Consider the following 14,517-nt stretch of genomic DNA (forward strand, 5'->3'; position numbering starts at 1 on the left):
CAAAGAGAGAGAGAGAGAGAGAGAGAGAGAAAGAGAGAGAGAGAGATTGAGAAGAGGGGAGAAAAGAAGAAAGAAGAACAGCAAAGAAGAGCAAAAGAAGTGATAGGTGCTGCACAAAGACACCTCCGAGGCAGGAGGGGTGGTCTGTGCTGGAGTTGAAGCTTCCTGAAGGAGAATGGGAATGTGAGTGGCGAGCGATTGTGTTAGAGAGAGGAAAAAGGCTCTTACACCTGAAATAAAACCACTCTGTATTTTAGACACAGCAAAATAGGGAACCACAGTGCATACATGTTTGTGAACAGTTTTCAAGCTAATGCCAAAAACACGAGGCAGAAGCTGAAACAGGGCCAGCTCTCTAGACTGGATATCATGCTTAAATCAAAGAGGCTGAAAGAGATGAGGTACAGAAGATAAATCGGATGTTGGCACTTGGCTGATCCTGCTTCAAATCCTTATTCTGGCCATTTCCATTAGAATACTATCAATTTCCAAAGAGGACCTAAAAGATTTTATGATTTATTCATAAGTATTGTACTCTTTTTGATGCTATTATAAATGGGATTGTTTTCTTCATTTTCTTTTGAGATAGTCCCCTGTTAATATATAGAAACACAGCTGATTTTTGTATGTTGATTTTATATCCTTGCAATTTCACTGAATTTATTAGTTCTAACAATTTCTTGGTAGAGACCTTAGGGTTTTCTAAAAAAAAAAAAAAAAAGGTGTCATCCGTAAATAGACAATTTAATTTCTTCTTTTTTAATTTAGTTGCCTTTTATCCCTTTTTTTGTCTAATTGCTCAGGCTAGAACTTTAATACTATGTTAAATAGAAGTGGTGAGAGTTCGGCAACCTTGTCTTGTTCCTGATCTTAGAGGAAAACATTCAGCTTTTCACTGTTAAATATAATGTTACCTGTGAGCTTGTTAGATTCCTTGTTATGTTTAGCTACTGTCCTTCTAGGCCTAATTTATGAAGAGATTTTTATTATAAAAGAATATTTAATTTTATCAAACAATTTGAGAGATTGTTATCATGAAAGTATGTATGGAGATGATGATTTTTATCTTTTGTTTTATTAATGTGAGGAGGTAGAAGATCTGTATGCTGCCAACAATAAGATATTCATGAAAGAAAATGAAGAAAGCACAAATAAATGAAAGATATATCATGTTCACAGAGCAGAAAAATTAATACTGTTAGAATTTCCATACTGCCCAAAGTGATCCACATATTCAATGTAATCCCTACCAAAATTCCAAACCATTTTTCACAGAAACAGAAAAGAAAATCCTAAAATTCATATGGAACCACAAAAGGTACCACATAGCCAAAATAATCTCTCCTTCCTTCCTTCCTTCCTTCTTTCCTTCCTTCCTTCCTTCCTTCTTTCCTTCCTTCCCTTCCTCCTTCCCCTCCCCTCCCCTCCTTTTTCTGAGACAGAGTTTCACTCTGTCACCCTGGGTAAAGTGCCATTGCATCATCATAGCTTACAGCAACCTCAGGCTCAAGCCTCAAACTCTTGCCCCCACCTCCTAAGCAGCTGGGACTACAAGTGTCCACCATGATGCCTAGCTAGTTTTCTTATCCTCTTCTCCTCCTCTCCTCCCCTCCCCTTCTCTCTTCTCTTAGTAGAGATGGGGCCTCATTCATGGTCAGGTTGGTCAAGCTTCTGAGATCAAGTGATCCACCCACATTGGGATTCTACAGTGCTAGGATTACAGGTAAGCTACCTTGCCTGGCCAGCCAAAGCAATCTTAAACAAACAAAAAGAACACAGTTGAAGACATCACACATCCTGATCTCAAACTATATTACAAAGCTATAGTAATTAAGACAGTATGGTATTGGCATAAAACAGACACAATGGAACAGAACAAAGAGACTGGAAAAAAACCTATACATATATGGTCAACTAATCCTTGACAAGGGTGTCAAGAATATACAATAACTACCCAGGGGGACAGCTTGAGGCTCTGTCTCAAAAAAAAAAAAAAAAAAAAAGAATATACAATAAGAAGAGAAAAGTCAAATAAATAGTTCTGGGAAAACTGAATATTCACATGCAAAACAATGAAAGTGAACCCTTGTCTACTTCATATACACAAAATTAACTCAAAATGGATTAAAGGTTTACATGTAACACCTGAAACTATAAAACAAAAAGAAAACACAGTGAATATCTCCTTTACATGGATCTTGTCAATGAGATTTTGGGTAAGACACCAAAAGTATAGGCAATAAAAGCAAAAGGGGACAAGTAGAGCCACATGAAAATGTAAAGCTTCAGCACATCAAAAGAAACAATTAACAGAGTGAAAGGACCATTTTCAGATCGGAAGAAAATATTTGCAAACTATTCATCCAGCAAAGGCTTAGTATCCAGAATATACAGGAAACTCAAACATCTCAATAGCAAAATCTAATAATCTGATTAAAAATGAGCAAATGAGCTGAATAGACATCTCTGAAGAGATACAGAACTACTATATGTATAATCCAATCCTATTCCTGGGTATTTATCCAAAGAAAAGGAAATCAGAATATCAAAGACATATCTGGGGTGGCACCTATGGCTCAAAGGAGTAGGGTGCTGGACCCATATGCCAGAGGTGGTGGGTTCAAACCCAGCCTTGGCAAAAATAAAATAAAATAAAATAAAATAAAATAAAATAAAATAAAAGAAATATCTGCACTCCCATGTTTATTGCAACCCTTTTCACAATAGCTGAAATATGGACTCAAGCCATACATCCAAGACAGATGAACAGGTAAAGAAATGGTGGTATATATTCACCGTGGAATACTATTCAAGCATAAAAGAATGAAACCCTGTCACTCACATCAACATAGTTGAGCCTGGAGAACATTATGTTAAGTGAAGTAAGTCAGTAACAGAAAGACAGACCACGTCTTCTCACTCATGTGGGAGTTTTAAGAAATGATGACCTCACAGAAGTAAAAAGTATAACAGAGGATACAAGAGGCAGTGAAGAGTGGGGAAATGTGGGAAATTGGGAGAGATTTGTTAAAGGATACAAATTATAACCAGATGGGAGGAATATGTTCTAGTGTTTTATAGCACTGTGAGATGATAATACATATTTTCAAGTAACCAGAAGTGGGCATATTAAATGTTTCCAACACAAAAAAAGGATAAATATTTAAGATGATGGATAATTATCTGACCTGATTGATAATTATCTGACTTAATTATCCTGACCTCATCACTATACATTTCATCTATCAAAAACTCATAATGTACCCCATAAATGTATATAATTATCATACATTAATTAGAAAAGAAAGGCAACCTATGGATTGGGGAAAATACTTGAAAACCACATATCTGATGAGGGGTTAATATCCAAAATATAGAAGGAACTCACAGAACTCAAAAGAAAAAAAAAAAAAAACTGGTTAAAAAAATGAGCAGAGGACCTGAATAGGCATTTTGACAAAGAGGACATACAAATGGCCCACAGGTATATGATAAAGTGTGCTCAACATCACTAATCTTCAGGGAAATGCAAATCAAAACCACAATGGGATATTACCTCACACCTGTTAGCATGGCCATTATCAGAAAGACAAGTGATAACAAGTGTTAGCTCTTGGTGAGGCTGAGGAGAAAAGGAAATCTTTGTACATGCTGAAAATAAAACTAAGTACAGTCATTGTAGAAAATAATATGGTAGTATCTCAAAAAATTAAAGATGTAGAAATTAATAACTACTGTATGATCCAGCAATTCTACTTTTGGTTATATGTCCAAAGGAAATTAAATGTATATCTCAGAGAGGTATTTGTACCCTCAAGTCCATTGCAGTATTATTCACAATAATCAATTTATGGAAACAACCTAAGTGTCCATTGATGGATGAATGGTTGAAGAACAGTGTGTATTTACGACATTTTCTTTAACCATTCATCCAACGGAATATTATTTAGCAATAAAATGAAAGAAATCCTGCTATTTGCCACAACATGAATAAACTTGGAAGACATTATGCTAAGTGAAACAAACCAGGCAGAAAAAGGCAAATACTGTTTGATCTGACTGTATGTGGAATCAAAAAAAGTCAAAATCATACAAGTAGAGAGTAGAAGGGTGGTTGCCAGAGATGTCAGGTTGGGGGAAATGATGAAAGGTTGGCATGAGGGAATGAACTTTCAGTTACAGGATAGACAGGTTCTGGGGCTCTAAGGTGCAACACGGTGACTATAGGTAATAACACTGCACTGTACACTAGAGATCTGATGAAAGCAGACTAAGTGCCTGCACCCCATAAACACACACACAAAAGCTAACTAAGGGTGAGGATGGATGTGTTAAGTAATTTGATTTGGGTAATTAGTACCCAATGATCACCTATATTACCGAGAACATATACCACCTACAATCTTATTTGTAAATTAAATATTTTAAAATAAAATATAAAAGCAAAGATTCTGTGTGATCCGGCAAGTCTCTCTCTCATCTGACTCCTTTCCTCCTTGCCCATTACTCCTCAGTCACTCTGCGTCCTTCCTGGCTCTCCATCATCGTTCTAGACTCCTCCTGACTGCCCTGGTGTCTTTGCACTAGTTCAGGCATCCTCAAACTACGGCCCATAGGCCACATGCAGCCCACCTAGGACATTTATCTGGCCTGCTGGGTGTTTTCCCCACCACTGCCTGTCCTGCTTAGCAGCCGACTCATCCCAGGGCTCACAGTCCGGCCCTCCAACGGTCTGAGGGACAGTGAACTGGCCCCCTGTTTAAAAAGTTTGAGGACCCCTGCTGGTTGATCCCTCTGTCTAGGTATTCTTCTGCCTTTCCATCTCTTCTCAGAGTGGCCCTATTGCAGTTACTCTCTATTCCTTCTTCCTGTTTTGTTTTCTTCATTGCATTTTTATCATCATAGATACTCCTGTGTGTTTGTTTACATTTATAACTTCCAGTCACCAGAATGAAAGCTTCCTAAGAACAGAGATCCCATCTGCCTATTCCCTGTCCCCCAGACTCTAGCATACTGCCTGCTGTATGAATGCTCATTAAATTAAGAAAAGAATAGAGAAAGTTGGGACAGGTGTAGGTTGAGCAGTGATGCAGAGATACAGGTGGGTCTAAACCAGAACACACAGAATTAACTGGCAAATCAACAATACCAGTTGCTGACTCAATTTGTTAGGTCAGATGCAAGGTGTATGTGTGTTGAGAGGTTAGAGGATCACAGCTAAGGATGGGGCAGAAACGTAGATTAAGAGTCAGCCTTGGACCTTAGACCAGGCTGGTATTAAACCCCGAGAGACTTGTAGCTTCTCATGTATCTGCACAGCAGGAATATAGGCCAGTGAGAGCACCATGGATACAGAAGCACCAGTAACATGACATCTCCTTATGAATTCTCAAGTGTGTGCATAGATAAGCCAAGACAGAGAATCTGGAAACCAGACTGCCCAGAAGAACACTGTAGCACAAACTCTGTCAACAGTCCCAGGGTGGCACTTAAGCAAACAAACAACAGCAACAACAAAAACCCACAAATAACAACAATAATAAAAACCCAAGGCATGTCTTTCTTCCAATTTGTTCTTCAAGCAACCCACTGTGAAAGATAACACCACCGAGATAACAAAAGTTACTCATGACATCAGTGGCAAGCCATTTAGCACAACCAAAAAGGGCACTGTGCACATGTCATATGGGGAGGTCTGTAGGAGAAAGGCTGACATTTTTGGCAATGCCAGCAGTCGAGAAGGAAAACATGTCTAATGGTTGCTGTGAATCACCCTGATTATGAGCCACAAGCATGCAATCACTGGCATACAGAAACTCCTGACTAATAGCCCTGAGCAGTTTGCCTCTGCTATCTAAGTGTCGCAGACTGAACACACTCTTGCCTGACCTAAACTCGGCATTAATACCTGAATCACAGCCTGGGGAAGCTCAGTATTCCACTGCTGGGAAGAAGATAAACAGCAACAATACAAAGACGCAGCCCTGTTTAGTGCCTCTAGTTAAACTGAATGCATTTAATCTGTCTTCTGCATCTAAAATGTCTGTCATCTTCTCTTGGTAGAATGAATGATATTTAGATGCTCCTGCAGAAAGCCAGTTCCTTGAAGGCTTTTCCACATACCAAATGGCAAACAATGAAAAACCCTGGTTAGGCTCAGCATCACAGAATACAAATCAATAGGCTGCCTGAGGGCGTGCTGTTCATGGTTCCACAACCAGAGAAAACCACACGATTAACAAGCACCAACCCATAGGCCTGAAATATGCAACTAATTTCTGCTGAATAAGATATGCGTAATCTGCTCTGGAAACAAATGATATGCTTCATTAATTATTATGGTATGAATTTATTATATATCTATAGGGAAATTACCCATATCAAATGGTTTCTTCTGACTTTGGTCTAGCCTGACAAGGAATGAAATCATTGTTTTACCAGAAAGAGTTAATCAGCATATCCGGATGAATGTCCACTTAACCATTACCTCTATTATCACAGCTAGCAAATCCTATCATTCGGGAATAAACATTAAATAGATCTGGGCCACATTCTTGAAGAAGAATAAGACCTTGCAGAATATGATGGTGAGGCATATAGGATTACAGCTCACCCTTACCCAGAACTCTCCCTATGCCAGGCATTATTCTTAGCATGCTATGTTTGTGAATCTTTGCAGTGATTTTAAAGCTTGAGGATGACTACTACATTGCAATAGCTAAGGAAAGGGAGACCCAGAAACAATTAAGTGATTTCCTCCTCCAGACACACACCTAGTATGTGGTAGAAATAGGATTCAAACCCAAGCAATTTGCCTTCAAAAACCTGCTATCCTATTCACACACATAGTGCAGCCTTCCAAAGAGAGGTCCCTGTGGCCAAACTAAAGTAGATGTTGCCAGACCAAAGACTCCGAGAGGCTGATGTAAATCCACATCCATTATCTTAAGGAAGGACAGTACCATCCTTAACCAAACATCTGCATGGTCGCGTTCATTTATCCTTCCCTTGAAGGAAAAGCCTAAAATTCTTAACTATATATAATTCAAGATGCAAATTCAAGTTGCAAAAGAAATAGCACTGTATGGAATCCCCTTTCAGCAAATATTTCCTTATTGTAGTACGGAATAGGGAGTTTATCTAGGCTATGTCTAGAGCTTCATAATTAGGGTATTTGGGATCTGAGAAAAGGGTCAGGCCCATGGTATTCCCATCCAAAAAAAAAAAAACAAAAACTTACACATATGAAAATAAAAAATAAAAGCACTGATTAAAGGAAGATGTGGGCATGAAGCACGACGCAAACCCAGCGACCACAGTTACCAGAAGCAATGCCTCAGCCTTCCCTTTCTTCCATTCTCGTTGCTGGGAGGCCAAAGGTGGGGACCTGTCTAAGCAGCATTGCTGCCGTGTACAATTATTATTTTAATCGACATTGTGCTGTGTTAATGAGTGCCAACCATGTGCCAGATGGTGCTGAAAACAAAGCCTTCTCTGCAATCCTGCCCAGTGGGATCACCACCTCTCCTGTCTGTGAAAGTGATCACAAATGTGGTAATGAGCTAACTCCGATGCAACCGAACTTCTAATCCCCCCGACACTTTCTGATTGGGCACTGCACCAAGATTTGGCATAGAAAAGGCACCTGGAGTGCTGTCGGATGATCTCTTCAGGGATAATGGACCAGGGAACTGAGCCTGTAATGATTTCATATCAGTTTGTTCAAGTTCAGTTGCTATTAATTGGGTTCAAGTTCAGCTCCAGTTCACACAATCTAAATAAATAGCTGCTGAAACCAGCTTAGTGCCTGGCACGGTATGTATCTTTGTAACGAACAAGAAGGAAGCACAAGAGAAAGATGTAGAGGGATGCCTTGCATACATGTTGTCTGCTGTGTAGCGCCTGCCTGGTAGACTTGTGGAATAAGGGCGAGGGGAGTTCACAAACAGTGCTCACGTTTCTAAGACTGTGCATGGTTATACTGCTTAATGAACAATCATATCCTGAAGAATCAGGCCTGAAGACAGGTTATACAGTAAAACTTGCTCATAATTATTGAGAATAGCCATGGGCAAAACACTGGTTTGAAGTTAGCATGGTCTGCAATCTGGACAATCTCTATTCTTTATTTCCACTTTGGCAATTCTAAGAAATTAATTCTATTATAATCTAAAAACTTGAAAAGAAATATTTTAGACAAATTCATTGCTAGGGAGAGAAAATGAGCAATATTGCAGGAAAAAATCTATTTAAAAACAGGGCTTTGCATATTTTATGAGAAGAATCAATCCAAAATCTATTTTGTTCTAGCCCATTAAGATTCACTCTGAGTTGGTTTCACTAGAATGAAATTTAAAATACATTTCTAATGATCATTTGTAGGAAATTTTGAATGGAGGCATTTTCCAATTCAATGTTGGCTGCAAATTCTAATTTCTGTTAGAATCCAGTCATAGATATTATGTTCAAAATTGGATTGGTTTAAGATTATACTGGCGTGGGTATTTCATAAAGAGAATATAGATGTCCAGGCAATATTAAACAGGATATATAATACATATTTACTTTTTGTGACATCATTTAAAATATAAACAATTTAATTTAAATAAATATAACCATTAGATTTATCATCCATTTATACTGTTAAAATAAAAACAATGAAATAAGTAATTCCTGAAAAAAGCATATTGTGGAAATCAGCGTAATATAAATAAAGGACTGAATTTATTTGAAAAGGTAACTATGCTATTTTGGATTTTTTCCACTTTCTTTTCTGTTTTATTTTTTCTAAATGAAAGCAAAGGTGCTTGACCAGGTATGAAGAATTTACCACACTTACAATGAAGTTTGGACAGCAGAGTGCAGGAAAACAAATGAACGACAACAAGAAAAAATAACCAAGTACTATGGAATCAGAGGGACCTGGCTTCCCTGTGTTTCTGCCATTTATTTGATGTCTGACTAGACCAAGTTCCTTAACCTCTTTGGGTCTCAGTTTCTTTATATCTGAAATAAAAATTAAAATAAAAGGCACAGTGTCATTAAAATGACTGAATGAGAACATGTTAGTAGTGGCCAGCACCATGCCAACAACATAATAGGTGCTTAGTAAATGCTGTCCCCTCCTGCTTGCCAAGTAACAATCCCGCGTACTCAGGCTCCACTTTGTCGTCAATCCCGCCCAAGTTACCACTTCCAGACAGTAGCTGCTGCTCAGAAATCAACTCTAAAACACAAACCAACATAGATGCCTAGGGGCAGGAAAATCCACAATAAATAATTTGCTTATCATTTACAATGAACTTGATTATTTCACAACAGTAGCTAAGCCATTATTTCATTCTACATATCAGCTACTCACGATCTGTTCCCTAACCTCCCAGGGAGTTTTAAAACTGGGATTCAGATGGTAGATATGTATTTCTACCAAACTGCATGAAATAGTGCCTTTCAGAACACCCTTCCCATTGCATATCTAGATATTTAGGTTCATGAAACCACTGACATTTGCTTCATTTGCTGTGTTTGAAGTTTGCAGTTTTGAGGTCACATGCAGGAAACTGTGCTTTCTCTCTCCACCTTTCCCCACCACCTTTCTCTGAACTCTGCTGCCCTTTCAGCTGAGGTGCTCAGAGGCAGGCCACTTACAGAGTCCCTTCCTGGGTCAAATTTCCAGTTCACCTTGTCTTGGATTCCTGAAGAGAAAGTCTCTAGCAGGCCCCTGCTTCAGGCTGAAGACACCCAGCTGTTTATCATTAGCCCCTTGCATTAACCTTTGCCTTGTTTGCTTGACTTTAAGCATCTCTGATTTCAGACAGAGTTTAAGGGCAGCATGGAATACCATGGCCCAAAAGCTAGCCTTCGGGACAGCTCAACAACAGAATCCCAAAAGTAAAGTGCCCCACCCCCTTGGTCCCAGGGTTTTACAATTTGGAAAGAAGTGCCCCCTAAGTCAATGTCACCCATCTGATTTTGACAACACATGAAGGATTTAAAGATAATTTTCCCACACATGTATAACAAGCATGGATTGCAAGAAATGATATAATTTTAAATTACTGGGTATAACCTGACTTGGAAATAAACTTACATTTAACTTAAAAATACAAAATAAACTCTTCCTCTTCTTTTGTATTAATGAATTTATAAAAATGGCATTTTTTGCCCAAAGCCAATGGGAACCTTCCTGCATTTATGAAATTCCAAGAAGAGTTTAGATGGAAACAGAATAAAACTTTAATTCAACCAATGTCCAATAAGCATCTACTTGGTTTCTGATTTTATAGGCAACATACAGTAATATGAAGCCATTCTCCCCGCTCAAGGAGCACATGGGGATACTTGAAACCACACAAAATCATGTGAATAATGCAAGATAATTTTATCACTAAGAACCAGCTGAGCCATGATTTCTTAAAAGAAATATGCCAGCCAACACCGTCTAAGAGGACAGAAGAATTTGCACCAGGCAGAGGGCCCATCATCACCCAGTCTTAAGGATGGGATTTGGATGGAGAAAATAGGGAAAAGTCATTCTAAGTGAAGGGAACTACAAAATCAGTGACAGAGTGGCAGACAGACCACAGCCAGTAGGGTGGAGAGTAAGAGTTATCATTCTTACTATCAACCCACTCTTGATTAGACTGGGAAATACTGGGTACACGTGTGAGAATAAGCCAACCATAGACACACTCCTGGATTTCCCAGGGACCATAACTTCCCCACCCCTAAGGCTCGGGCCCACGCTATAAGCCAGACGACTAAGCTGTCTGGAGGTTCACTCTGCCTGCCACGCCTCATTCTCTCGGCCAGTTCACTAGCCAATTCCAACACCTACTTTTCCATCACTAGTATTTTTTTCTGTCTTCTGTAACTTTTTCTAAGTTTCTGTCTTTTGTTCTTCTACTTTATGTCAAGAACTGTCCATTTTATCTTCAAGGAAATGTAAATCCAAAGGACAAGGGGCTACGCCTCACACTCACCAGGGTAGCTACAGTGAAAAGTTAGAGAATAGCAAGTGTGGCTGAGGATGTGGGAAAATTGGAACCTTGATACCCTGCTGGTGGGAACATAAAGTGGATAACAGCCCATGGTACCTCAAATGATTAGCTAGGCAATTACCACATGGTTATGTACTACACACCAGCCATTCTACTCCTAGGTATGTATCCAAAAGAAATAAGGACGTGTATGCCAGAAAAATCATACATAAATATTCCCAACCCTATTAATAATAGCCAAAAAGTGATCATAAAAGAAATGTCCATCAGCTACAGAATGGATAAATAAACATGGTATATCCATAAAATATTCTTATTTGGGAATAAAGAGAAATGATACTCTTATATTTGCTCTACCATGGATGAAACTTGGAAACATTAAGAAGCCAGTCACAGTGCACCGTGTATGATTCTGTTTAATGGAATGTCCATAATAGGCGAATCTATGGAGATAGAAAGTAGATTAGTTTTTAGCTAAGGCTGAGCTAGAGAGTAGGCAAATTGGAAAGTGTTGCTAAGAGGAACAGTTTCTTTTTGGTATGGTTAAAATGTTCTAAAATTTACTGTGGTGACGGTTGCACAATTCTGTGAATACACTAAAACCACTGGCTTGTATGCTTTAAATGGGTGAATTGTATGTTATGAATTACATCTCAAGAAGCTTTTAAATCACAAAGAACCTTTCAATCTGAGGACTTTAGATAAAATTCACCTTATTATATGAGTCATAAAAGTCCTAGCAACTTAGCTGAAGTAGGTATTGCAGGTGAGGGCTGGTAATGAAAACATCTTGGGTGGATCTCATGGAGGTGGAGCATAGAACAGTGATTACCAGAAACTAGGAAGGGGAGCCAGAAGGAAGGGATAAAAAGTAGATAAGGGGTACAAAAATACAGTTAACTGGAAGGAATAGGTTTGAGTATTCGATAGTACAGTAGGGAAACTATAGTTAACAATAATATAGTGTATATCGCAAAATAACTAGAAGATTCATTATGTTTTCAACACACACAAAAGATAAATGATGTGATGGCTATTCCAATTACCCTGATTTGATCATTACATCTTGTGTACATGTATCAAAGTATCAACGTACCCAACATATATACAACAATTATCTATTCGTAAGAACTTTTACAAATATAAAGAAAATGTCTCCATTGGCAAGACTCATTGGCCAACCAAAATACTGCATGAAATAACAGTAAATAAAACCAGCAAAAGAAATATTTTATTAAATCAGCATGTGTCTTTACTTATACAGCTAAGTCAAGTTTGAACCATTAGTTCAAATTTGTAATATTTAATTATGACCTTGGGTAAAGAGCCATGAGGCTGTCCTGATGAGGCAAATTTGGGGTATGTAATGCATTTAAGAGGAGGAATTATGATCACTGAGCTTTTAAAAGCATTTAAGTCCAACATTTCTGGAATCCTTAGAAAACGATCTGATTTCACAGGTGACCAATTGAAGACACTTAATCTAGTCCAACGCTCTTAGTTTGGAAATGAGAAAACAGGAGGTCCTTAAGGGTTGCCTTAGTCATATTGCTACCCAGGGGCAGAACACTGGTCTCCTAATTTCCTTCCTTCTCTCAGAGATAAGGATATTAAATGGAAGGGATTATGCTCTGGATAAGCAGGGAGATAGATGCGTACAGATACATCCACCTGTTTTTTATGCCCCAGGGCGAAGGCCTTCAAGGCATGAGAGTAAGCACTCACTTTTGTACTCCCAGCACCTGGCACAGTCCCTTGCAACAGCCTATACTCACCAGACATTTAGAGAATGAACTTTACCTATTAACATAGATTACCAAATTAGCATTCTAGTCCCTCATCTCTAACCATATACACATCACCTCTGCTTGCTCTATTGTGCTGTAAATTACACCTCTCTGGTTCCTTTGACATCACCATTACTGTCAGTGGTCCGACCTCTCTGCTGGTCAGCAGTGACCAGGCCAGGAGTTGCAGAGTACCTACTTAACACAATTCAGGAGAGACCAGGGCTACTGACACAGACAAGGTGAGAGTGAGAGCACGTGTGATGAGTGAGCAAATGCAGGCAAAATGCAGGGATATTGTCCAAAAGAGCATGATCCTGGCTGGGGCAAGTCCAGACATTCTCAGAAGCAGAAAACAATAACTGCATTTGAGAAAATGACCTCAGAATCAAAGGTCAAGGAACAGTTGTTCTGTAAACAGTAAAAAAAACAACTCATAATAGATGAGTTTAGTCCTCTGCGGACACGTCCTTGACCAGGAAAGTAATGGTGGGGCAACCAAGTCCCAGAAAAATAACCAGGGTAGATCTTTAGAAGCAAGAACTGGAATGTGACTAAAATAAAGACAATTTTAGTTCACTCAATTATATATTTTTCCTGAGGACCTGATATTTATGGCAACAATAACTACCGTGTATGCATTGGTTAGTGAGGGTGTAATGTTCCATCTGTGTGATGGCACTGGCCCAGCTCCCCATAGCACTTGTGACCTTACATTTCTATAAACCATGCATTCCTTTGCATGCTTTGTTGAAAGGACACCCTCTCAGTTACAGCAACTTTCTTATTCCCTTTAAGCTTTTTGGTCAAACCATAATGTACAGATGACTACCTGGATTATTTCCCACTATTTCCTCTATTTTTGGAACTCTACCTTAAGTCCCAATACCTCCATGAATTACTTCTGTTTTTCTCTAGCCCCCAGGAACATCTTGCTTTTCTAGACTTTTAAGGTCCTTCCAGGAATGACTGGAAAATTAATCATATACATATTTTGGTAAATATTCAACTTTTCTCAAGAAATATCTATCTTATCTTCCCACCTACATTGTTTTAACTTTTCAAGAGCAGAATGTTTGGTCATACAAGAAGGTAGGCGGATGTGGGAGAGAGACAGGAGCTCAAATGGATGGGAAGCACTTTCCTGAAAGAACAATGGTCCAAGTTCCAAGAAGCCGGACAAAGTAAACACAGAGGTCAGGCAGGCACCACTGGGACTGAGCAATGCCTTGCAAACCATGATCCCTGTATGCCTATGTCAGGAGAAGTCCGGGGATCCAGAGGTTCCTGAGGCCCTCCTTCCTGTGGGAATCAGAGTAACTCACTTTCATATGTTGGGGTTCTATATGAAATTTCCTTGGAAAGAAATGATCCCACAGGTAAAGCCATGTCTGGAAATCAGAAGATTAAGCAACCATTCTTGTGTCCAATGGTTCCTGAGTTTCTGTTTTTGACAGAGTCCTCATCCACGGCATGAGAGGGGCATATGTGAAGAACAGGAGGACAGAGTGGCTAGGGCATGAATTTAAAAGGGAAAAGCACACAGACTAGGCCAAGAGCGGTAGGTGGGGTCAGTGAAGGTAGGTGTTGCAGGTGGGGAAGGGTTTGAACTTCATTCTGTGTGCCAGAGAAGTCCATTATAGTTCTTAGCAGGTAAGTGCCATGATCCAATTTAGAGAATGTGTTAAATTCTACATTAATATTTTATACTTACATTATATATTTAAAAA

At 39.0% G+C, this 14,517-nt stretch overlaps 1 protein-coding gene across 1 annotated transcript in view; it reads right to left on the reverse strand.

The window, feature by feature from the left end:
- LOC100940899 (partitioning defective 3 homolog B) overlaps positions 1-14,517 on the reverse strand; it is a 315,232-nt gene that overhangs the window by 255,509 nt on the left and 45,206 nt on the right. The window lies entirely within an intron of this gene.

Source organism: Otolemur garnettii, unplaced genomic scaffold (genome assembly GCF_000181295.1).
Source record: "Otolemur garnettii isolate 467f Iridium unplaced genomic scaffold, OtoGar3 scaffold00013, whole genome shotgun sequence".
Classification (NCBI taxonomy): Eukaryota; Metazoa; Chordata; class Mammalia; order Primates; family Galagidae; genus Otolemur; species Otolemur garnettii.